Here is a 27,385-nt window from a genome sequence, read left to right on the forward strand (position 1 = left end):
TTATATATATATATATATATATATATATATATATATATATATATATATATATATATATATATATATATATATAATAAAATAAAATAATAAAGTAAAAGTCAAAGTAAAAAGTAAGCTGAAATAAAGGTAAAAGTAAAATGCAAAATAAAATAAAATAGCACTTATTTATCTTTAAACAATTTGAATAGTGCTCCTTTAAGAATTTTTGTTTGCCAGTTTGGTATTACCATCCAGAAGTAGGAAAATATACATTGTACATCCAACCACCAATAGAAATTTAGACACATAAAAAAAACCAGAAACATAAAACTCACTAATTTGCAACCTACATCTTCATCTTTTTTTGGTGTACTTGAATATTATAAATCCTGTCAGGCCTCCCTGTTCGTCTACTCCATTAGAACTTGCCAGAGGGTAGAAGTTTTGCCATTGGCGCTGCAGCTGGTTTTAGAAAGGAGCCCTGTTGGGAGGGGGAGACCTATCTTAGGGTCTTTTACCTCTGATAAAGAGGGTTACAAAGGAGGAGAAAGAGGTAGGGGAATTTCCTCCTTTCCTGATCTGTTAGCCCCTTAGTTTTAAGTTGTGCATGGAACAGATGAAGGAGTAATAAAGGGTCTATTAGACCCTCTGGATTTGAATCAGGGAGGACATTTTTCTTTATTCCACTAATCTGACAGGTAAAATTTTGCATTTCCTCATCAACATTGATTGCTAAGAGAGACAAGTAAACAAATACATCATCTCATCCCATTTCTATTCTTTTGCAGAACAACTGTAACTGTAATAACAGTGTTCTTTCCCAAAGAGCCATTCTCAAGCCATTTCTCTCCTGATTCTAAATCATATTGAGACCAGAACGAGTTACAGAAATAAGCTTTTTTACTCTCACTGGCTTGTAGCTAAAATCTTTCCAGTTTTTCAAAATATAGACCACAGGTTCCCATTTTAAAGAATTTTGTAACCACTAACCAATTAGGAACACTCTTGAATAATACAAATGTAGTATTACACCAACTAAAATTTAAATAGACATTTAACACTTACTATATATTTAAGTAAAACACCAATTAATAACTAGATTGAACACAACGATTAACAATGAGACAGGCATTAAATGTTATTCCTTAGTAACTCATCAATTAACAGTAAATCTGGCATACTTAATTTTATTAAATACTGGTTAATTGTTGGAATACTTATATTCCAGAAATATACTCAGCACTCAAACTCAGGACAGGGCCTTGAACCATGTACAGACAAACAGTTCAGGGCCTTGAAGCCCATACAGAATGGTAACCAGAAAACAGAAAGGTGTTGAGGTCAGAGCAAGGGTGATCATTCTGGAAGAGGGACTTAGGCCTGAAGCCCAGGTCCAGGGGACTCAAAATACCATACTGGCTTCCTGATCCATTTTTTTTTTTTTTTTATTGTGTTTACCTGCCCCACCAGAGCTCCAGAACTTTTGACATTCATACGAAAGTTCTTGCCTCTTAGGAATCTTTGTCTCATCTGAGTTGTCAAATTGGTACTGAGCAAACATGGTAGGTTCTGTGCCCAATACACACAACATCCAGTCAGTGACACCAGAGTTTCAAAGAGAGAGTTCAGTGCTATTTGCAAAGCAGGAGAGCAGATGGCCTATTGTCTCAAAAATCTATCTCCTCAATTCTGGGGAGTTCAGGGTTTTTACAGATTCAAACAAAGGGGAAAGAGTAGTTACCATTACAATACTGAGTATACATAGGGCTGAAACTAGGCTCAAACATTACAGTAGCAGCTGTATACAGGGCTGAGACCAGGCCCCAGCAACTTAAACAATAGTTAAGTATAAACAAGGATAAGACCAATTGAGTTATAGTAATTTCAGATATTAACTTCTACCTATTCTACAATATAGAAAGAAAAACATCTATATAATAATTCAGTAATCATAATCATTTGTTAATACTTAATTTCTCCATTATGCTATCACCACAGCAACGAGCAGATTGTTTTGTACATAATTGCAGGTTGAATGAGTGATTGTTGAGTAAATGACTGATATGAGACGTCATAAAAAGCCTTGCTTAACTCCTTCAGGTGAAGCAGTCCAATGTAAAAAATGATTTTAGGAATAGGAAGTGCTTTTGTATCCTGAAGAGAGAACTGTGTCCACTTCAGAGAAATAGTTTAGAAATGAAATTAGACAAGCAATAGTATTGTACAGCCACAAAATTTATAAATAGTTATTACACCATACTGTTGGTTTTGATTATTGCAAATTTAGTAGATGCAGTTGTCCATGGTAACCATTCCTAGTGTGAAGTGTGCCTGGGTGCAAATATCTGAACTCTGACTGGGCTGCTGATTCATATCATAGCTGTAGTGGTGTTAGCAAGGAAGGTATCTGTGCTTATTTTTTTTTTAACTTTTTTTATTAATTAAAAAAAATTAACAAACAAAACATTAAGATATCATTCCATTCTAGATATACAATCAGCAATTCTTAATATCATCGCATAGTTGCATATTCATCATTTCTTAGAACATTTGCATCGATTTAGAAAAAGAAAGACAACAGAAAAAGAAATAAAACGATAACAGAGAAAGAAAAAGATTATACATACGATACCCCTTACCCCTCGCTTTCATTTACCACTAGCATTTCAAACTAAATTTATTTTAACATTTGTTCCCCCTATTACTTATTTTTATTCCATATGTTCTACTCTTCTGTTGATATAGTAGCTAAAAGGCACATCAGACACAAGGTTTTCATATTCACAAAGTCTCATTGTGAAAGCTATATCATTGTTCAGTCATCATCAAGAAACATGGTTACTGGAACACAGCTCTACATTTTCAAGCAATTCCCTCCAGCCTCTCCACTACATCTTGAACAAGGTGATATCTACTTAATGTATAAGAATAACCTCCAGGATAACCTCTCAACTCTGTTTGGAATCTCTCAGCCATTGACACTTAGAGCCATTGACACCCTCCCCCTTTGGTCGAGAAGGTTCTCTCAATCCCTTGATGTTGATTCTCAGCTCATTCTAGGGTTTTTCTCAGTCCTTTGATGCTTAGTCTCAGCTCATTCCAGGATCTCTATCCCACGTTGCCAGGAAGGTCCACACCCTTGGGAGTTATGTCCCATGCAGAGAGGGGGAGGGTGGTGAGACTGCTCGTCATGTTGGCTGGAGAGAGAGGCCACATCTGAGCAACAAAAGAGGCTCTCTTGAGGGTGACTCTTAGGCCCAAACCTTAAGTAGACTTGACCTATCCTTTGTGGGATTAAGTTTCACATGAACAAACCCCAAGACTGGGGGCTCAGCCTACAACTTTGGTTGTCCACACTGCTTGTGAGAATTTCAAGAATTCAACTTGGGGAAGTTGAATTTCTCCCCACTCTCACCATTCCCCGAAGGGGGCTTGCAAATACTTTTCCAGTCACTGATCAAATCACTCTGGGATTCATCGGGGCATCACTCTGGGATTCATCGGGGCATCACTCTGGACAAACCAACAAAATCTCATGTCCTATCTGAGATTCCAAGTACTTATGACATTCAATCAAACTATCTACATGAGTTATATTAGGAAATGCTCTAGTCAAAATATAAATTTTGTACCAAATAAACATTTTTTGCTTTAGTCTCACACATAAGGTGACATTTTAAAGTATTAATTATCATCTATTTTCAGCACCCTGCAATAATAACATTCCTTTGTTCTTCCTCATGCAAAAACATTTTTAAAATTTGTACATTGTACATTTCACAATTATTATACACTCTAGGCATTCCTAGATTATGCCGTCTCGATCTTTGCAATCTATCTTTCTTTCTGCTTTCATTTATGTCCCCAACCCTCCTCCCTCTATCATTCTCACATGCAGCTTCATTCAGTGTTTTAACATAATTACATTACAATTAGGTAGTATTGTGCTGTCCATTTCTGAGTTTTTATATTCAGTCCTGTTGCACAATCTGTATGCCTTCAGCTCCAATTACCCAATATCTCACCCTATTTCTATCTCCTGATGGTCTCTGTTACCAAGGAAATATTCCAAGTTTATTCACTAATGTCGGTTCATATCAGTGAGACCATACAGTATTTGTACTTTTGTTTCTGGCTAATCACACTCAGCATAATGTCCTTAGGGTCAATTCATGTTGTTACATACTTCATAACTTTATTCTGTCTTACAGCTGCATAATATTTCATCTTATGTAAATGTCACAGTTTGTTTAGTCAACTGTCTGTTGATGGACATTTTGGCTGTTTCCATCTCTTGGTAATTGTTAATAATGCTGCTATAAACATTGGTGTGTAAATGTCCATTTTTGTCCTTGGCCTTGTGTCCTTTGAGTAGAGACAGCATATAGATGGGTCCTGTTTTTTAATCCATTCTGCCAGACTATGTCTTTTGATTGGAGAGTTTAATCCATTAACATTCAGTATTATTACTGCATGGGTAGTACTTTCTTCTACTATTTTGCCTTCTGGATTTTATATGTCATATCTAATTTTCCTTCTTTTTACCTTTACTCATAGTCTTCCTTTCTACACTCTTCTCCACACCTCTCTCTTATCTGTCTCTAGTGTTCCCTTTAGTATTTCTTGCAGAGCTGGTCTCTTGGTCACAAATTCTGTCAGTGATTTTTTGATAGAAAATGTTTTAATTTCTCCGTCATTTTTGAAGGACAATTTTGCTGGATATAGAATTCTTGGTTGGCAGTTTTTCTCTTTTAATAATTTAAATATATAATCCCACTGTCTTCTCGCCTCCATGGTTTCTGCTGAGAGATCTGAGCATAGTCTTATTGGGCTTCCCTTGTATGTGATGGATTGCTTTTCTCTTGCTGCTTTCAAGATCCTCTCTTTCTCTTTGACCTCTGACATTCTGATTAGTAAATGTCTTAGAGTATGTCTATTTGGATCTTTTCTCTTTGGGGTATGCTGCACTTCTTGGATCTGTAACTTTAAGTCTTTCATAAGAGTTGGGAAATTTTCAGTGATAATTTCCTCCATTAGTTTTTCTCCTCCTTTTCCCTTCTCTTCTCTTTCTGGGACACCCACAACATGTATATTCATGCGCTTCATATTGTCTTTCAATTCCCTGAGTCCCTGCTCATATTTTTCCATTTTTTTTCCCTATAGTTTCTGTTTCTTGTCGGATTTCAGATGTTCCATCCTCCAGTTCAGAAATCCTATGTTCTGTCTCTCGAAATCTACCATTGTAGGTTTCCATTGTTTTTCATCTCTTCTACTGTGTCTTTCATTCCCATAAGTTCTGTGATTTGTTTTTTCAGACTTTCAGTTTCTTCTTTTTGTTCTTTCCTTGCCTTCTTTATATCCTCCCTCAGTTCTTTGATTTGGTTTTTGATGAGGTTTTCCATGTCTGTTCGTACATTCTGAATTAATTGTTTCAGCTCCTGTAGGTCATTTGAATTGTTGGTTTGTTCCTTTGACTGGGCCGTATCTTCAGTTTTGCTAGTGTGATTTGTTATTTTTTGCTGGCATCTAGGCATTTAATTACCTTAATTAGTTTATTCTGGAGATTGCTTTCACTTCTTTTATCTAGGGTTTTCTTGCTGGATGAATTTGTCTATCTGTTCTTTGACATTCCTTTCAGCTTTATCTGGACCTTTAGCTTAAGTTTTGTTTAACATGGGAGAATTTTTCAGTTCTTGTTTTCTTGTTTCTTGCCCTGCTTGTGTGGTGCCTTTCCCCCCACATACACTTAGGAGGGTCTACTTAGATATTATAGACCCCAGCTAGATTTTCCCAGACCAAACTGGCCTCCTATCAGGACAAATAGTCACCTGCATCAGTTTTCCCTGAGGGTGAGACCCAGCAGGTTGAAAGACTTTCCTGTGAAGTCTCTGAACTCTGTTTTTCTTATCCTGCCATGTGTGTGGCGCTTGTTTGACTGCAGGTCCCACCAGCATAAGATGATGCAGTACTTTTAACTTTGGCAGACTCTTCCTGCTGGGGGAATGGTGGAGACAGAGAAGAGGTTGTAGGCTGGTTTTAATGGCTTCAAATTACCAAGCCCTGGGGTCTGAATTCCTTGATGGAGGGATTCCACCTAAGTTGGGCTTCACCCCTCACCTGGGGAACGCACAGGCTCCAGACAAGCCCCCACAAAAAGCTCACTTCTGCCTATGCCTGGGGCAGTTGCAGCCTGAAAAGTCCTGCCGCTGTATCCAGAGGCAGTCAAGCCTTTGTAGATACACAGCCACAAAAACCTCTGTTTCCTTCTTTTTTTTCCCCCTTTTTCTGTCAGTCCTGACCCCTTGGCACTGGCGCAAAAATGAGCAACCTCCACTTTGATCAGGTTCACCCAAGCTGGGGGCCTATTTTTAGTAGTCAGAATTTGTTAATTATTTCCACAATTGGCGTTTGATTGTGCCCAGTCTCTGCTGCTGGTAAAGTCCTTTCCTTTCCCCTCTGGGAAGTGGCCTGTGGGGGAGGGGCACTGGCCACCACAGCTTTGGGAACTCACAATTCTGGGGGGTGCTCGCAGCTGGTCCAGCTGGTCCAGACTGGGGTACGCTGTGCGTCTGGTCACTGACGTGGCCCCAGGAACTGTTCTGTACTGTTTCTGGTTATTTAGTAGTTGTTCTGGAGGATGAACTAAAACGTGCACATTGTTAAGCCGCCATCTTGACCCGGAAGTCTACCGTGCTTATTTTTAAGATCTAGTTGATAGTAAATAGCTTTTTGTTTTTGATAGTGAAAAAATGGTAAGAGAGTGTTCTGGTTTGCTAGCTGCCTGAATGCAATGTACCAGAAACGAAATGACTTTTAAAAAGGGGAATTTAATAAGTTGCTAGTTTATAGTTCTAAAGCCACGAAGTTGTCCCAGTTACAGCAAGTCTATAAAAATGTTCAAATTAAACCACCAACAAAAGATGTTCATGAAGGGCCAATGAAGTTCAGGGTTTCTCTATCAACTAGGAAGGCACATGGCGAACATGGCACTATATGCTAGCTTTCTCTCTAAGCTTCTTTCTGTAAAGGTCTCTAGCTGCATGGGCTCTGTGAGTCTCATGGCTCGCTCACATTCCTAAACTTCCTCCAAAATGCTCCCTCTTTATAAACTAATCAAGACCCACCTGGAATGGGTGCAGTCATATCTTCCTCTAATCTAAGGGTAATACCCACAATTGGGTGAATCATGTCGCCATGGATATAATCTAATCAAAAGATTCCAACCTATAGTACTGAATAGGGATTAAAAGAAACTGGATCAGGGTAAAATATGGCTTTTCTAGGGTACGTAATCTTTTCAATCCAGTAACAGAGAAAATGCATTATTTTAATGAAAGAAAATTACCTTTTAACCTTTCTGCTGCACTTCAAGATGATAGCATAAACTTCTGTGCTATTATAGGAGTTTAGCTTAAGAGATTAATTAGTATATCAAAATCACACAAGCAGGTTAGCAGTTAATTCAGTTAGAGGGTTTCTGCTTTAGGAAAGAAAATCAAAGCCTGTGAATAGAACTCTCCCATTCTCTTATCAGAGGCAATGAAAGGGCAGTAAAAATGCAGTAGTTTTGAAGTTATACTAACCCAGATTTCAGCTCTTCTGCTTATTAAACCTGAGCCTTAGCTTTCTTATTTGATAAGACTTTTCTTATGATTTGAAACCAACAACTTAAACTTTGATTTGAGAGAAATTCTAATTCTCTCTGACTCATAAAATCATGAAACCAGGGAGTTGATAGAGGAGATGTTATGTTTCTTATTTTGCTTAGACAGGTTTAATGAACCCAATAAATAAATTTCAGATATTTCATGCCAGGAAACATCCTATCTCTATATTTCATGACATTATGCAGTTGAGTTGTTTTTTCCCCCATTTTCACTTAGATAGTTAGATGCATAACTTTTTTTCTTAAGTTCAGTCATAGTTCACCATTCTGTTATGTAATGGAGACAGAAAATAGGAGTGGAGTACATAATGCGTCTTCAGATATGTTTTGGAGGCTTGGCTTAGGCCTTTGGCTGCCATAAAATCTTTTCTAAAATGTTAGAGAAAGTATATGATTCAGATAAATTGAGCAAAATTAAACATTGCTTACTTAGTATGCCAGTTTGAAACTGTTGTATACCTCAGAAAAGCCATGTTTTTAAATCCTGATTCAGTATTGTTGGGTGGGATCTTTTTTTTTTTTTTTTTTAATTTATGGGTGGGATCTTTTTGATTAAAAGTCGTTTCCATGGAGATATGGCCCACCTAATTGTGGGTGGAACCCTTTGATTAGGTGGTTTCCATGGAGATATGTCTCTACCCATTTAAGTTGGGTTTGGTTATACTAGAGTCCTTTAAAAGGGAAAAAGCATTTGGAAAAAGCTTCAGAACCCACACAGCCAGAGATGTAGAAAAAAAAAAAACGCCTGCCAGGAAACCATTTGAAAGGAGAAACCAGGAGAGAAAGCTAGCAGACACTGCGATGTGACTTCCCAGCTGACAGAGAAATCCAAATGTCATCAGCTCTTTCTTAAGTCATGATATCTTTTTCTGAATACCTTAGTTTGGACACTCATATGGTCTTAAAACTGTGAACTTATAACTTAATAAATTCCATTTATAAAAACCAGCCCATTTCTGGTATATTGCATTCCAGCGGTGTTTAACAAACTAAAACACTTAAGTTGCCTTCTTTTTTTTTGGTAAGTCTAGGATCGACTAAGATGTTTATCAAAGTATATCATATGTCAAACAGAAGGATTTATTAATCAGATTCTTAGAAACTTTAGTTTGTTTGTAAAACAGACTAAATTGCCTTGAAAGATTATTTGCTTTGTTATGACCCACTTGGCACCCACCTATCAAATGCTTTCTACTGTAACAATACTTAACTGAGAACCTCCTCACTTTCTCTTAAAGCTGCTGTTCACTGAATTGTTTTGATTATTTTCTTTTTTCTGAATTTTACAGCCTTTTTACTGTTGTCTTCAAAAATTTGCACGTTAACTCCCTCCCCCATTTTAATTGATATTTAATATAGCACGACAGGAAATTCCCATTCATTTTATTGTTTTTTTACTGCTTACAAAATGAATTTTCTTGTTTTGTCTCTTTGACATGTGTTTTCTAGTCCTGAAAATAGCGAATAACCTAGGAAGAATTCAGGGTTGAAAAGTACATAAATTCTCAGGATAAGGAGGTAAAAGAGACAATTAGAACTGGTAATAAAGATCTTTATCTCTGTTCCCTTTTTCCAATTAAAGTCCTTTAGAATTTTTCCCTTTTACTTTAATCAGTGTAATGCCATCAAAGAGTGAAAAATATATTTAACCAAATATTTTGTAATTAATTTTAAAGGTAGGATTAGTTGAAGAGTATTCATATGTATCAGGAGCCATATGAGCTAAGGAGGGAGCCAATGAAAAATACATTAGGAGTGACTGAAAATGAAAGAGGGAAAGAGAAAAAATGCATTTAAAAAGAGAATATCATTAGCAGTGCATGTAACAATTAGATAAAAATAGCCTTGGAGTAGCCACTGAAAGCTAGAGAGCTCCACAATGGTAGATCAGACTCCAAGAAAAGAAATTGCATGCAGAATAGGACAGTAGAAAAATTGGTCTTTCCCAATAGTATTTAATATCAGTAATATAGCATCAGGCTACAAAAATGAGATTTGTTAACCTAGTTAGTATTTTAGAATTAGACTTACATTTTGTTACACTTCCCTAAGGTTTAGCAATGAGTTTAACTGCCCTATTATAATCATACCTAAATAATACATCCAGTTATAGTACTATTGTCACTTTTAATTGACATAGCAACTTAAAGAAAATTTCCTCTTGCAGAATATCATGTGCCCATAGAAAGAGCTGATTTATGCATTTCCACATTGTAAAAGGTGAACCATAGATCACACCAAGATATGCTGTATCGGTTCTCTATCAGAGAGTAAGAATAGATTCAAATTTTCATTAACAGAAATCTACCTCCCTTTTACCCACTGTTAATAAGTGAGACTCATGAGTCTTCAAAAGAAATGGTACTAGACTCTAAGAAGTCATCCTTTAGTGTATAATTTGTCTTTCAAAATTTTACACTCTTTCCCTTTTACTGGTAATAATGCTGTGTTATTTCAGAATGGTGCTTAAAACAAAAGGTTACATCTCCGAAAAAAGTATCTAATTGAGTTGCATTTTCCTTCTCAGAACGCTACTTTTCTCCCATTTCCCCCTTTTGGCTTCTCTCCTATGGACCTTGAGTTACATATTTTAAGTAATGTTTCTTCCTTTCTTGAGAAAAGGAATAGCATAGTATTTTCCTTTATGGCTTAAACTGAGATGCTAACATACAAATAATGTAAGGTCCTTACTAAAGGATAATTTTGATGTAGTACTATGTCCAGGTAAATAGAATCATCTCATTAAGAATTTCTTAAATTCTATATTTCAAATGTAAAAATTACCAAATACTTCAAAAAATTCCAGTACACAAAGATATCCAAGTTTAATTGTTTTCATTGAGGGCCTCTTAAAGCACAGTATTTCCTATTATCCATTTAAAGTAGGAGCATTCTGAAGGCTAGAAAACCTTTTTAAATTAGAATGTTAGATATCAGAAAACCATTAACTTCTCCAGGAGATTCTGCAACTAGTAACAGTATAGTCTGTTGCTGAATCTAAAATCATAATTGAAAGGAAGAAAACCTTGTTAATTCTTGTACCTGGAATAACAGTATAGAAAATCCAATGGGCAGAACAAAATGTATATACATACCTGGTATAGTGGGTTGAAATGTGACCCCATCCTCACCCCTGCAAATAAAATCAGCATATTCCACATCCTAACCCTGAGAACCTTGCAGTGCTGTGGGTGGAGAAGGTAAAAAAGGAGGAATATTATTTTATATGAAATGATCTTGGAAAGTCTCACTAATTAAGGGATGTTTGGTGAGACCTGAAAGAAAATTTGTCAGAACTGGAGGTTGTAAGTTTCTAGTTTAAAAGGCCTATTAAGTACTCAGCACAGTTAATAAAAAATGACCCACTTCAAGGTACCTCTTTGGGAAATTTAAAAATGACTGCAATGAGAACAACCTCCTAAAAATTTCAGGGATTTAAAACAGAAGTAAAAGTAATCTATGAAGGATTAGAATAGTTGTGGTTTCTGATTTCTCAATGGTAATATGTATTTTTTTAATTGAGAAATCTTCACACACATAAATTCTATACGTGGTATACAATCAGTGGCTCACAGTATCATCACGTATTTGTGTATTCATCACCGTGATCATTTTTTAGACTATTTGCATCACTCCAGAAGAAGGAATAAAAAGGAAAAAACTCATACATACTATATACCTTACCCCTCCCTCTTATTGACCACTAGTGTTTTCATTTACCCAATTTATTTTACCCTTTGTCCCCTCTATTTTATTTTTTTATCCATATTTTTTATCCATCTGTCCATACCCTGGATGTAAGGAGCATCAGACACAAGTTTTTCATAATCACACAGTCACATTGTAAACATTATATCTTTATACAATCAAGGCGTCTGGAACACAGCACAGCAGTTTCAGGTACTTCCCTCTAGACACTGCAATACACCATAACCTAAAAAGGGATATCTATATAATGTGTAAGAATAACCTCCAAGATAACCTCTCGACTCTGTTTGAAATCTCTCAGCCATTGAAACTTTATTTTGTCTCATTTCTCTCTTCTCCCTTTTGGTCAAGAAGACTTTCTCATTCTCTTGATGCCGGGTTCTGGCTCATCTCAGGATTTCTCCAAAGCAATATTGAAAGCCTTGGAGCAATGTCCTTAAAATTCCAGGTGAACATGATTTCTAACCTGAAATCATTTTCCAAGCTAAGGTATTGTCAAGTATAAGAAGAGTAAATTGAAAAGGATAAGAGAAGAACAAAAGGAATTCCTAGCTACTGGTGAAGTCCCAAGATGGCAGCTGCATAAATGGCTAAGAGAATAAGCAGTCCAAACTGTAATAGGATGATAGAAAAACTTTGGGAAGAAGGAGTGGAGGAAGAATACATAATAGGGGATTATCAAATGTTGGGAATATTGGATTGAGAGACTATTAAAGGATATGGAAGAATTAGCAATAAGTACATAGAAAAACTAAGCGAATGAAAACTTAAAATTATTTATTCAAGAATAACAAAAATTATGCAAGAAAGGAGACTTAACATCACATTTTATTTGTCCCAGCAATAAAATATTTACATAGTTACAATAAATAATAATTTTTTCAAAAGTTGGGATTTAACTGAAATGAGAAGATGAAGGAAGGGGTTGGATGGAGAGGAGTTGTAAGAGATGTAAATTCTCATCTACCATAATACAATATCAATAGATAATGGCTAAAATTGATAAAATAAAGCATAGTAGTATATTATTTAGCTACAAATTTAGATTGTCTTTGGTGGGGTAGGCAAGGGAGCTCCTATTTTGATTAGCCTATTTAGTTATAAGTACTACTGATCTTTTTTTCATGATGCATATATATTACTTTGATATACATTCAAAAACAACCTTTCTGAATATATAAAATCAACATGATAGTTACTACTTCATAGAGTCATGAAAAATAAGATATTAAATGTAAGTTCCCTAGCACTGTGCTGGCACATATAGGTGGTTACTAACTGTTAGTTTCTTTGTGCAGGTTTTGCTGTATTTTCTATAGGAAAAGACATTTTGAGTCCCAAACAATCAATGTATGAACATATTTACAACCCAGCCAATTTTTAAAAAAGTATTTTTATTATAAACAACAAATATACAAACATTCTTGACATGGTTATAATCAGTGGCTCACAATATCATTACATAGTTGTGTATTCATCACCATGATCATTTTTCTGAACATTTGCATCTCTCCAACAAAAGAAATAAAAAAGATAAAAGAAAAAACGTATACATGCCATATCCCTTACCCCTCCCTTTCATCGACCACTGGTATTTCAACTTACTCAATATATTTTAACCTTTGTTCCCCCTGTTATTTGTTATTTCTTATCCATATGTTTTACTCATCTGTCCATACCTTAGATAAAGGGAGCATCAGACACAAGGATTTTACAATCACACAGTCACATTGCAAAAGCTGTATCATTATACAATCATCTTCAAGAAACATGGCCACTGGAACACAACTCTACAGTCTCAGGTACTTCCCTCTAGCCACTCTAATACACCATAAACAAAAAAGAGGATATCTATATAGTTTGGAAGAATAACCTCCTGGATAACTTCTCAACTCTGTTTGAAATCTCTCAGCCACTGACACTTTATTTTCTCTCACTTCTCTCTTCCTCCTTTTGGTCAAGGAGGTTTTCTCAATCCCTTGAGGCTGGTCTCAGCTCATTTCCAGGATTTCTGTCCCACGTCGTCAGGGAAGTTTATACCTGTGGGAGTCAAGTCTCACTAGAGGGGATAGGGCAGTGAGTTCACTTGCCATTGTTGGCTGAGAGAGAGAGAGAGGCCACATCTGAGCAGCAAAAGAAGTTTTCTGGTGGTGACTCTTAGGCCTAATTTTAAGTAGGCTTGACTTATCCTTTGCAGGGAAAAGTTTCATAAGGACAAACCCCAAGATTGAAGGCTCGGCAACCCAACCAATTTTTAAGTAGGTTACTGCCATTCCAAACTTTCTGAAATCATTCCTAGTTGGGTACATTATGACAAACATTTAAGATGCCAGATTTTTGGTGAGAACACTGTCTTTTCATTAAAAAAAATCCCCATAATATAAAGAGGATTGTGGTAGTTAGATTCAGTTGTCAACTTGGCCAGGTGAAGGTACTTAGTTCTGTTACTGTGGACATGTGCCAATGTTATGTGAACCTCATCTGTTGCTCATTATATCTGCAGTGGCTAGGAAACATGCCTGCTGCAATGAATGATATTTGATTTAATTGGCTGGTGCTTAAATGAGAGAGCTCAACGTAGTACAGCCCAAGCAACTCAGCATACCTCATCTCGGTATTCGCAGCTCAGCCCAGGCCTTTGGAAATGCAGAAAGGAATCACCTCCAGGGAAAGTTGTTGGAATCCAGAGGCTTAGAGAGAAGGTCAACAGAGATCATCCTGTGCCTTTCCACGTTAAGAAAGAACCTCAGTTGAAAGTTAACTGCCTTTCCTCTGAAGAGCTAATGAAATAAATCCCCTTTTAGTAAAAGCCAGTCCTTCTCTGGCGTGTTACAGTCTGGCAGTTAGCAAACTAGAACAGATTTGGTACCTGAGAAGTGAAGTGTTGCTGCAGATTGCAAATACCAGGTATGTTGGAATGGGTTTTTGGATGGCTAAGGGGGATATTTTGGAGGAACTGTGACGAGAATGATGGAGAAGCCTGGAGTGCTTGAAGAGACTGTTGGTGTAAATGAAACCACTGCCAATCTGGACAAAGGGGGACATAAAAGGGAAAAATTGGAGTTTGCAGAGTGACAATCATGGAAGCTCAGGTCTGAAGCCAAGAAACCTCGGCCAGGAGATTAGATCCACCCATATACATGGAGAGGGTGAGTTTAACCTGAAGGGCAAGGATGAGTCTCCCACCTCGTTGCAGTGGAAGAGTGGTGCAGCCTAGGCCTTGGAGAAGGTATAGCACCCTCCTGGGGGACTGGGGAGAGCCTGGCTGCCTCTACATGGAGGGGTTAAGTGTGTGCCCTGGAAATGGCAGAGAGCCCAGGTATGGCCCTGATGCTTGGAGAGAGTGGAGCCAAGAAAAAGGTGGTCTCGGTGTCCCCCGAGGTTGAGTCGGAAAGAGGCAGGCCACTGCATAGGCCCTTGGAAAGGGTGGGACTGCCACTTTCTAAAACTAAAGGATAAATGACTTTCAGACTTTGAAATCCACTGGAGTTTGCCCTGCAGGTTTTCAGAACTGTTTGGGTCTTGTGACTCTTATATTCTTTCCAGTTTCTCCCTATGGAAATGAAAAGCTGTATCCTGTGAATGTCCTCTTTTGTATATTGGTACCAGATAACTTGTTTTGAGATTCATAGGTCCACAGCCAGAAAAGAATTTTTTGCACCTTAATATCGTTTAAGGTGAGGCATATAGGTGCCAAGAGGACAAGGGGTGAACATGTGGTAATTAGGTTCAGTTGTCAACTTGGCCAGGTGAAGGTACCTAGTTCTGTTGCTGTGGACATGAGCCAATGGTACATGAACCTCATCTGTTGCTCATTACATCTGCAGTAGGCTAAGAGGCATGTCTGCTGTAATGAATGATGTTTGATTTAATTGGCTGGTGCTTAAATGAAAGAGCGCAAAGTAGCATAGCCCAAGCAGCTCAGCATACCTCATCTCAGCACTCGCAGCTCAGCCTAGGCCTTTGGAGATGCAGAAAGAAATCACCCCAGGGAAAGTTGTTGGAACCCAGAGGCCTGGAGAGAAGGCCAGCAGAGATCACCCTGTGCCTTTCACATAAGAAAGAGTGTCAGTTGAATGTTAGCTGCCTTTCCTCTGAAGAACTAATGAAATAAATCCCCTTTTATTAAAAGCCAAACCATCTCTTGCATTCTGGCAGCTAGGAAACTAGAACAAGGATTAATTATGTTTCATTTTGTTTTAATGCTGCTACTTGGAATACATAACTAAGATTCTTCAAGCTGCTGTCCTACATACCTGACTGAAAAATAACTTCACAAAAGCATTCGGCTTGTGCCTCTCCTTGGGTAATTTATGATATTATAGTTTCCTATGAGGGCATCTTTGACTACAATGTAGCATTTGTAACGTCTTATTTCTAATATTCTCTGTGGCTGAAACAAAAAATTGAACAGTACTCTTGAAAAGAGAAATACTTTTGACAAAGTCACAGAGTATTTCACAATCGTGGTTGCAATGGGCTTTAGTCTGGGCCATGCAGTGAGCACATTAAAAGTTTCCTGCTTGCTCTTGTGAAGCCCATTTCTGTAGCAGAGAAGTTAAGCCTACCTATAGTTATACCTAAAAGTACTTCCAGAACCCTCTTTTGTTGCTCAGATGTTTGTTTGTTCTCTCTAAGCCCAACTCTGCAAGAAAAATCATTACACTGGGCATGCCATCCAGGGGTGAAAGTCTTAGCAATGTGGGACCTGACTGCCAGGGATGAGTCTGGCCCTGGCACTGTGGGATCAACAACATCTTCCTGATAAGAGGGAAAAGAAATATAACAAAATAAGGTATCAGTGGTTATGAGAGTTCAAATAGAGTCAAGAGGCTATTCTAGAGGCTACTCTTAGGCTAGCTTCAGCTAGATACTGCTAATTACCAGGGTTTGCCAAACCCTAACCAAAACCATTCCTGTCAATCCTAAAGAACACGTGGGCTTTATCTGAGATTCTAGAAAAGTTTCAAACATTAAGATTACATTTTAGAAACCTACAACCTCCAGATGGATTCCTAGGCCAGGTAAGTCCTGAAACCCAGAGGGGCCAGCCTCCCCAAGAACATCAACTAGTTCCTTTCCCCTATCCCATATTATCAACACAGCTTTCCAACATGGAAAAGCTAGAAAGGGCAGAGCCCAAATACCTCTGAAGATTAAGAGAAGGAGGAGTAATAACAGAGAAGATAGGATTTAACAAATGAGTTTGACTGCTGAATCAATTTATTGATGTTTCTTTCAGTCTCAAGTATCTTGGAGCAGCTAGAAGGAAAAACCTAAAATTATAGAACTATAACCCATATTAAACTCTGAAATCTGTTCTGTAGCTATTTGGTACAATGCATTTTGAAGTGTATTGCTTTTTGTGTCTCTGTTGTATTTCACAACTCAAGTGTTAAGTTCCTTGTTTTAAAAAATATTTATTTATATATAAATTATTCAAAAAACATGTCTACATGGAAGGAAAAGTAAAAGAGGAGATAATAGCTTATGAGTCCCTGTAAAGATACTTATAGCAAAGAGGTGACTTTTTTTTTTTTTTTTGAGAGAAAGAATACTATGTCAAATCAGGGCTGAATGATGAAAGTTGTTCTCATTTTCCTTTTTTCTTTCACCTTTCTTCCCTCTTCTTTCTTCCCTCCCAGGGTACTATTTTTATTTGGCTTGACTTAACAAATACTTACATAGTGTTTTGTGCCAGGTGCTGTTTTAAGTAGTTTGCAAATATTTACTTACTTTACCCTGTGAGGTGTAGGTACTATTATCGTGCCAATTTGCCTTTTTTTTTTTTTAAGTACTTAATAAAATTGGATAATTTTCCAGACCCTACAAGTCGTAAATAGTACAGCTGGTATTTGAACCCCAGAATCTGGCTCTCAAGTCAATCCTCTTGTGGTGGCTCTGCCACCCGCTAATATTACCTTAGAGGCACTGCTGTATGCCCCGGGTCTTACGACACTATCATTGGTTGAACTACTGCACTTTTCATAAAAAATAACCTCATTAGCAAAATTGTCTGTTTTACTGTTATTCAGTGGGAAAAAAATAGTGTGGTTACCTAGTCAAAAATATAAAAACAGGGTCTAGGTAGTTTTTATTTTATTGCTTTTGACAGGGAGGAAAAACTGTGATGAATGAAATTCTGTTTACTAGAGATTCACCTTGATGCATCATTTAGAGAACTATTTTGCAAAGAACATGTTTGACACTTAATATGTACTCAATAAGTATCTGTTAAATATTGAGCAATAATTTAAAAATTTCAGCATTTTCTAATTCATCATTCTTTTTAATTTTCTGTTTGCAAATATGGGGATAATGTGAAATTAAGAGAAAGGGGAAGGGTTTAGGTTGTATATATGTTACTAAAATAAAAATTAAAAGATATTTCATGGGACTGTACAACATAATAAACCCTGTTGTAAATGATGGATTATAAAAATTTAAAAGGTCTTTCATGAATTATAACAAATGTACCAACTAAGGCCAGGTGTTAATAATAGGCAGTATATAGGAAAAAAATACACTCTAACGTAAACTATGGACTGTAGTTAATAGTACAATTATAATCTTTCATCACCTGTAACAAAGGTACCACAGTAATGCAAAGCATTAATAATGGGGAGGTCATATATGGGAACACTGTCATTTTTACATGATTTTTTTTCTGTAAACCTACAACTTCTCTAATTTAAAAATTAAAGCATGCATTATAAAAATTTCAGGAACTTGCAGGCATTTTGTGGGGGATAATTTTAACAATATTGATTAAACATCTGGTGATACCAGATAAACCTTGTTGCATATTATTTTACTGAAGCAAACCTAGAACTTCTCTAAGAGAAAACCTATATTCTTAGAATCAGTGTTGTGGCCTTTCTTCTTGCCAATGAGATGAAAACCATTGTGTTTATTTTCTGACTTGAGGGGAAAAGGAATATCTCTAATTCCCATGCACAGATATCCCTGTTCTTATATCTTTGAACAGGCTTTTTGAAAGATCTAGTAGTAGGCATAGAATTCTGCCCTTAGTCACCAATGGCTGGTTCTTTAACAAATGTATTAATCTTCCTCTTATTTTCTGAAATTTTTCATCCAAAAATAATCGCTCAAATAATGAACTTCTAGAAATGAAGCTATTTTCCACTTATTTGGGTTTCTTATTGGTATGAAGTTTTAAGACTAGCATGTTACATGCATTATTTAATTTTAAATGAGTTCAAAACCCCAAGCCATATGCTTTCTAAGTTTAACTTCATGCTAGGTTACATTTATCTGTTAACAGTAACCTCTGTTGAAGGTAGGTTACAGAATAGTATAGATAAACAATCTTTTTTTCCCATAGAACATTAATTTATTCAAATCATTGGCTTATATAACCAGAGTAATGCAATTTGCACAAAGTGACATAATTTACTTGAAACCTGGTGCTGCACATTTTACTTCACAGTCCATGCAAATTCTGACAAAACTTTATGTAATCATCTTCAAACTTCTATTATCTCTAATAAACCAGATATAATTTACATGAGAATTACATCTTGTGTGTTCAAATCTTATTTGAAGAAAACAAAATTCAGATACTTGGTCTTAAGGTGCTCTTACTACTTAGGTTAATAAAGGTAATAATATAGTAGAGTGGAAAGATGGAGAATATACTGGGTGTCCTTCAGTGCATCTCTTTTCCTCTCTTTGTCTTCCCATTATATGTTAAATAAGATTAATGACACCCCCTATTATTGTTGTAACGATCATGTATGCATGCACTTCTGAAACTACATGTACAAACACATCACTGTATTATTTTCTACCAAACATTGTAAGCATGGTCTGAGAAAACATAGAAGGATCTAATTGTATTAAAGGTATATATATACATTTCAAAATGTCTAATCTTAATTCTTGAATTTTTTGAGAACCAAATTCTTTGTTTTTTCTTAAAATTACATTGGTACTGTCAATGAAAGAAATCCCTCATAAATGATTTTCAAGCTTTTCATTGGTAATATTTTTTTGTTTTTGGCCTCAGCAGTAAGAGATTTAGGTATCATATTTTATTGAGAAGATAAAATATATTATCTTTCTTATGAACAGATAATTTTGGCTTGTCTCTAAGGCAGTCAATCAGTTTTTTAATGCAATATTTGTATTTTTGAGCTACACTGTATTTTCTTTGTAAGATCATTGTTTTGGAATTGATTATGTGCCTTGTCCCATAACTTTGTGCCTTTTATAATTCTGTTTGACTTTTTTGGAGGGATTTCTAGTCTTTTCTTAGATGCAGAACTTTTTTGGGAAGTGGTTATGTAATATGTCCAAAATGTTTAACAAGGTTGAATTTAAACATTTGGAAATGGACAGACTCAAATACTTAACCTGCAGTAGACCTAGGAACTTAATCAGACCTTATCCTTTATAGAAAGATAGAGAAATAAAATATTGCAAGTTTATATACAGTCTTTAGTTTGTAGATATTCCATATTTTTCCCTTAAGAATATTAGCCCTTAATTAAACCTTTAAAATTGTAGTTCTGATTTATTTCAAAAAGACTTTACTTTTTAGAGCAGTTTTAGGTTTACAGAAAAGTTGCACAGCAGACTTCCGGAGAAGATGGCGACTTAGTAAGACACGCGGGTCTTAGTTCCTCCTCCAGAACAGCTACTAAAGAAACAGAAACGGTACAAAACAGCTCCCAGAACCACGACAGAGACCAAAAACACAGCATACCCTATTCTGGAACAGCTGAACCGGCTGGGAGAATCCACTGCGGTGAGATCCCCGAGGGGCGCGCGCTTCCCTGAGCCATGGCGGCTGGTGGCAGGAGCCCCTCCCTCCCTCCTTCCCGGGCCGGCTGGGAGATTTGGACAGGTGGTACCCTCAAGCTGCGGTGACCGGCGCCCCCCCACACACGGATTCCCGGGCCGGCTGGGATATTTGGACAGGCGGTCCCCTCAAGCCGCGGCGGCCGGCGACCCCCCCACGTGCGGATTCCGGGCCGGCTGGGAGACTTGGAGCGGCACTCCCCCAAGCCGTGGCAGCCGGCGCCCCCCCACCCACATGTGGATTCCCGGGCCGGCTGGGAGATTTGGATCGGCACTCCCCCAAGCCGTGGTGGCCGGCACCCCCCACCACACGCAGATTCCCGGGCCGCTTGGGAGATTTCGAGCGGCACTCCCCCAAGCCGCTTTGGCTGGCGACCCTCCCCCACTCGAGAGTCTTCCAAAGTTAAAGGAGCCACAGCATCTTTTACTGGTGGGACCCGCAGACAGACGAGCGCCACATACTGGGCAGGATAAGAAAAACAGAACCCAGAGATTTCACAGGAAAATCTTTCAACCTGCTGGGTCCCACACCCAGGGAAATCTGATTAAATGCGCAGACGCCAGCAAAAAATAACGGATCACGCCAGGAAAATTGAAGATATGGCTCAGTCAACGGAACAAACCAATAGTTCAAATGAGATACAGGAGCTGAGACAACTAATTCTGAATATACGAACAGAAATGGAAAACCTCTTCAAAAACCAAATCAATAAATTGAGGAAGGACATGAAGAAGACATGGGCTGAACAAAAAGAAGAAATAGAAAGTCTGGAAAAACAAATCACAGAACTTATGGGATTGAAGGACAAAGTAGAAAAGATAGAAAAAACAATGGATACCTGCAATGGTAGATTTACAGAGACAGAGGCTAGAATTAGTGAACTGGAGGATGAAACATCTGAATTCCAAAAAGAAACAGAAACTATAGGGAAAAGAATGGAAAATTTTGAGCAGGGGATCAGGGAACTGAATGATAATATGAAGCGCACAAATATACGTGTTGTGGGTGTCCCAGAAGGAGAAGAGAAGGGAAAAGGAGGAGAAAAACTAATGGAAGAAATTATCACTGAAAATTTCCCAACTCTTATGAAAGACCTAAAATTACAGATCCAAGAAGTGCAGCGCACCCCAAAGAGAATAGACCCAAATAGGCGTTCTCCAAGACACGTACTAGTTAGAATGTCAGAGGTCAAAGAGAAAGAGAGGATCTTGAAAGCAGCAAGAGAAAAGCAATCCATCACATACAAGGGAAACCCAGTAAGACTATGTGTAGATTTCTCAGCAGAAACCATGCAGGCAAGAAGACAGTGGGATGATATATTTAAATTACTAAAAGAGAAAAACTGCCAACCAAGACTTCTATATCCAGCAAAATCGTTGGAGGTTCTAGCCAGAGCAATTAGACAAGAAAAAGAGATACAAGGCATCAAAATTGGAAAGGAAGAAGTAAAACTATCACTGTTTGCAGACGATATGATACTATACGTCGAAAACCCAGAAAAATCCACAACAAAACTACTAGAGCTAATAAATGAGTACAGCAAAGTAGCAGGTTACAAGATCAACATTCAAAAATCTGTAGCATTTCTATACACTAGCAATGAACAAGCTGAGGGGGAAATCAAGAAATGAATTCCGTTTACAATTGCAACTAAAAGAATAAAATACCTAGGAATAAATTTAACTAAAGAGACAAAAAACCTATACAAAGAAAACTACAAAAAACTGTTAAAAGAAATCACAGAAGACCTAAATAGATGGAAGGGCATACCGTGTTCATGGATTGGAAGACTAAATAAAGTTAAGATGTCAATCCTACCTAAATTGATTTACAGATTCAATGCAATACCAATCAAAATCCCAACAACTCATTTTTCAGAAATAGAAAAACCAATAAGCAAATTTATCTGGAAGGGCAGGGTGCCCCGAATTGCTAAAAGTATCTTGAGGGAAAAAACGAAGTTGGAGGTCTCACGCTGCCTGACTTTAAGGCATATTATGAAGCCACAGTGGTCAAAACAGCATGGTATTGGCATAAAGATAGATATATCGACCAATGGAATTGAATAGAGTGCTCAGATATAGACCCTCTCATCTATGGACATTTGATCTTTGATAAGGCAGTCAAGCCAACTCACCTGGGACAGAACAGTCTCTTCAATAAATGGTGCCTAGACAACTGGATATCCATATGCAAAAGAATGAAAGAGGACCCGTATCTCACACCCTATACAAAAGTTAACTCAAAATGGATCAAAGATCTAAACATTAGGTCTAAGACCAGAAAACAGTTAGAGGAAAATGTAGAGAGATATCTCATGAAACTTACAATTGGAGGCAGTTTTATGGACCTTAAACCTAAAGCAAGAGCACTGAAGTAGGAAATAAATAAATGGGAACTCCTCAAAATTAAACACTTTTGTGCATCAAAGAACTTCATCAAGAAAGTAGAAAGACAGCCTACACAATGGGAGACAATATTTGGAAATGATATATCAGATAAAGGTCTAGTATCCAGAATTTATAAAGAGATTGTTCAACTCAACAACAAAAAGACAGCCAACCCAATTACAAAATGGGAAAAAGACTTGAACAGACACCTCTCAGAAGAGGAAATACAAATGGCCAAAAGGCACATGAAGAGATGCTCAATGTCCCTGGCCATTAGAGAAATGCAAATCAAAACCACAATGAGATATCATCTCACACCCACCAGAATGGCCATTATCAACAAAACAGAAAATGACAAGTGCTGGAGAGGATGCGGAGAAAGAGGCACACTTATCCACTGTTGGTGGGAATGTCAAATGGTGCAACCACTGTGGAAGGCAGTTTGGCGGTTCCTCAAAAAACTGAATATAGAATTGCCCTACGACCCAGCAATACCATTGCTAGGCATCTACTCAAAGGACTTAAGGGCAAAGACACAAACGAACATTTGCACACCAATGTTTATAGCAGCATTATTTACAATTGCAAAGAGATGGAAACAGCCAAAATGTCCATCAACAGACGAGTGGCTAAACAAACTGTGGTATATACATACGATGGAATATTATGCAGCTTTACGACAGGATGAACTTATGAAGCATGTAATAACATGGATGGACCTAGAGAACATTATGCTGCGTGAGTCTAGCCAAAAACTAAAAGACAAATACTGTATGGTCCCACTTATGTGAACCGACATTCGAGAATAAACTTGGAATATGTCATTGGTAACAGAGTTCAGCAGGAGTTAGAAACAGGGTAAGATAATGTGTAATTGGATTTGAAGGGATACAGACTGTGCAGCAGGACTAGATACAAAAACTCAAAAATGGAGAGCACAATACTACCTAATTGTAATGTAATTATGTTAAAACACTGAATGAACCTGCATCTGAGCTATAGTTTTTTTGTTTGTTTGTTTGTTTGTTTGTTTGGGTTTTTTGGGTTTTTTTCCTTTTTTATATATTTTTTCTATTTTTTATTTTTGTTATTATTATTTTTTTCTCTATATTATCATTCTGTATCTTTTTCTGTTGTTTTGCTAGTTCTTTTCCTAAATCGATGCAAATGTACTAAGAAATGATGATCATACATCTATGTGATGATATTAAGAATTACTGATTGCATAAGTAGAATGGAATGATTTCTAAATGTTGTGTTAATTTTTTTTTAATTAATAAAAAAAAAATTACGCAGGAAGTGCATGCAGTCCCAATATACTACCTCCACCCCACCTCCCCACACACAGGTTCCTCTATTTTGAAATATGGTCCTGTTAACAGAAGAGCCTGAGTACTGAGAAAGGTAACTGATCTTTAAATTGGTCTGTTTCATGTAAGGCTTCTTCCCAGGTCAGCTGCCATTGCAGCTAAGTAAATGAAGTCTACTAAATCATCTTAACTGGAAGTGCAAGGTAAAGCTGTAAAGCTTAGCCAAAAGTAGTAAAAATGTTGTGTGGCTGTCATAATTGCAATTGTTTGGCATGTACCCTTTCTAAACACTTGTAAGTACTTTCCTGACCATATGAATAGTATATCTTTTAGTCTTTATAATGCCTTGTTTTCAAAGCAGAAATGTGGAATGTGGGTATGTGTGTTGGTGTGTATGTTTTGTCTGTGGTCCCTTCATATACCAATGAAATTAAGTTTATAAAAAAAGCTAGTGGTATTTCTGAACAAGTAGGTGACTTTGGTGTCATTACTGTCATAAACAATGATTACCTTTCTGGTGTACAGTCTACAAAGAATGCAGTGGGAGACCATAGTATCAGAATACCAGTTTGGTGTAAGGGGACATATTGAAAGAAACTCCCTGGTAAGGTGAAGCTGCATTTATGATAATCTGCTGTTCAAAAGAGAGAGTACACATGAGTTTAACAGCCAGCCCACTCCCAGACTGGTATATACTTTGGCCTGATTGCTATTGAGATGTGTTACTGTTTGGAAGAGGAGAATATAGATATTAACAGTGTTTGTTTGGTAAGAAATAAAATGAATGTGCAAGTAGTTTTCAACTGTATGGAGCTTTTGTGCCGTTTGATTTTCCAAAAATCATGCACTTCTTATTTCAAAGTTTCTTAATGACTGGCATATTGACTTTAATACTTGTACCAAAGTCAAAATTCCTTAATATTACCTGAAATTACTTTTTGTTTATGTGGTAGGGGGAAATATGCCATTTACATTCTTCATACTTTATAAAACATGCTCTTTATTGATTTATAGTTAGAAAAAATTTCTCCCAGTCTTTTGGAAACAGCCAACATTTGTTGATACTGTATTTGGAATCTCACTTAAATATAGCCTTCAGGAATCTACTTAAATCCGTTTTCAAGCCATTTATTTATTCAACAAATATTTAATGAGCACTTACTATGTGCCAAACACTCTATCACTGAGGATAGAACAGTGAACAAGGCAACTATAGTTCCTGCCACTATGGAGTTTACATTCATCAGGATGGGAGCAGATAGATGTCTAATAAATGAATAAGTAAATTATAATTGTGATAAATTCCAAGAAGGTCAAGCAAAGGGTGTTATTTTAGTGTATGTTAGCGTAGTATATAGGACAATAGTTCGACTAGCTCGTAACCAAGCACTGCTAATATTGATTGACGCTGTTTATTTATCTTTGAAGTAATGTCATGGGATTCCAAAAGTAGTAGAGTCTTTAACAGTCATTTAGTCCAGACATTCATTCAGTAATTGAATCTTTCTTATTCATTTGATCATTGTTGATATTTGACCATTTTTGATTTACATAATTGACATTTTCTTATAGTTCAGCCTAATACAAACCTTTATTAAGTACAATACTGGGTCATGACTATGTAAGATGGATTAGTCACGACAGCCCTACTCAGCTCCCTATGAGGGTGAAATGTGAAACAAAATAATTACGACATAATGATGATTTGTAGAAATAAGATGACCTGTGTGGCTTCACCAATCCAAAAAAGACAGCTTGGTGCTCAGTTGAGTGTTCTAATTGTTTGAGCCAATATATCACTTCCTAACCAATGAAGAAGTTTCTGTGTGGGCATGGATTTCAGCAACTTTCTAGCTTGAGCTAATGGCTAAAAGGTGAAGCAATTATTCATGCTTTCCCTGCTTTTTGGAGGAGTCCCTATTATTGTAGCAAATTTAGATTTTATCTGTCTCTGTAATACTGACCCTAGAAGCTACATTTCCCATGCCATGGCAATGCAGCATATGATCGTGGGTTCATAAATGGTGAGATGGTGAAAATTATTCTTAGAAACAGCTTCTGCAAATCAGAGTTCAACCTATTACAAGTAGGTCCTCACTGAATAAAATACTGAAATGACTATCTTCCCAATAGAATTATATAGGCTACAATCAGTGACTTGAAAGTGTACAAGTCAGAGATGAGCTACTCATTTCACCATATGACATACATAGTACTAGGCTCTGGTGTCATAGAAAATGGATATGCTATGGGCCCTGCTCTCAAGTTATTCTAAAGTACTCTAAACTCATGCTTTCAAAAGTTTGATGAGTGAAATATATTTGTTTACCCATCTATCCATCCATCCATCCATCTGTCATTTATTGAGCACCTAACTAATGCTAAGGATTATTCTAAGCTCTAGAGTTAAGCTGGAAACAAGGCAAAGTCCCAGCCCCATCTACCTCATACTCTAGTGGGGAAGTTACACATTAAACATCAGTTTAATATAATGTTAGGTAATAATGAGGACTACAAAGAAATGAAATAGAGTAGAGTTAGAAAAAAATGTTAATGTAGAAGAGAATGTGAACAACTCTAGAGTTAGAAGTAAAATAAGCCAAACTAAGAAAATAATTTTAAATCTGGGTTTTAACAGATAAATAAGGGATGACTGACAGACCAGGCAGGAAAGGGCCTTCCAGACAGAGAAGCAGCAGCACTGAACCCAGAAGGCCTAAAACAGGGAACTGCAAATCGTAATGCGTACTTGCAAAAAAAAAAAAGTTAGCATAGAAATTAACAAAGTACCGGGTATAATATACCACATTGAAGGGTTTTCAGTAACAAGATAGCATCATTTAAGAAAAACTCTTTCCTCAGCTGTGGTTCTCAGATCTGTTCAGGTATTAGAACTCCAGGTTTATGCTTTATGCAGAACACAATAAAATACTGTTATAATTAACCTTGAGATATCTGAAAATGTTAGTATTGACCTGAATTTGGTGTTTTTTAGGCACTTTAACAGCAGTAGGTTCAAAAATGAAAAAATATTTAAGAAGAAAAGCTCACATTTGAGATTGCAATTATTCTATTTTGTAATCATAATACCAAGTAGCTCAGTATCAGAGTTTGAGAACTATGGCACTCGACCATATTCATCAATATTTAACCTGTGTGAAAAAAGTTAGGAGACTCACGGTCTCTTGTGCGAGTCTGTGACAGTCAACCCCTTCAAAAAGGTATATTTTTCAATAGCTCTGACTTTCTTTTACTGAGCTGGAATGCTCACTGCCCTTAATTCTAACTCTTGGGTTAAATTATGGAAATCATAACCTACTTGTTAGAATTATTCTGAGACGTAACAAGTAAAAATAATTTCAATGTATTTTGCACTATTTTAAGGTCAATTATAAAAGCACCTAATAATGATATAGCTCTGTATATTTGTTTATCTAGAGAGTGTGAGATTTATATATAACATTTGTATCTACTGTGTGTATGTTTCCATCAGCTATGGTAGGTACAC

At 36.9% G+C, this 27,385-nt stretch overlaps 1 protein-coding gene across 7 annotated transcripts in view; it reads left to right on the forward strand.

Moving 5' to 3' along the window:
• RASAL2 (RAS protein activator like 2) overlaps nt 1-27,385 on the forward strand; it is a 562,368-nt gene that overhangs the window by 321,158 nt on the left and 213,825 nt on the right. The gene's annotated exons all lie outside the window — the stretch shown is intronic.

The sequence above is a fragment of the Tamandua tetradactyla genome, chromosome 4, assembly GCF_023851605.1.
Source record: "Tamandua tetradactyla isolate mTamTet1 chromosome 4, mTamTet1.pri, whole genome shotgun sequence".
Classification (NCBI taxonomy): Eukaryota; Metazoa; Chordata; class Mammalia; order Pilosa; family Myrmecophagidae; genus Tamandua; species Tamandua tetradactyla.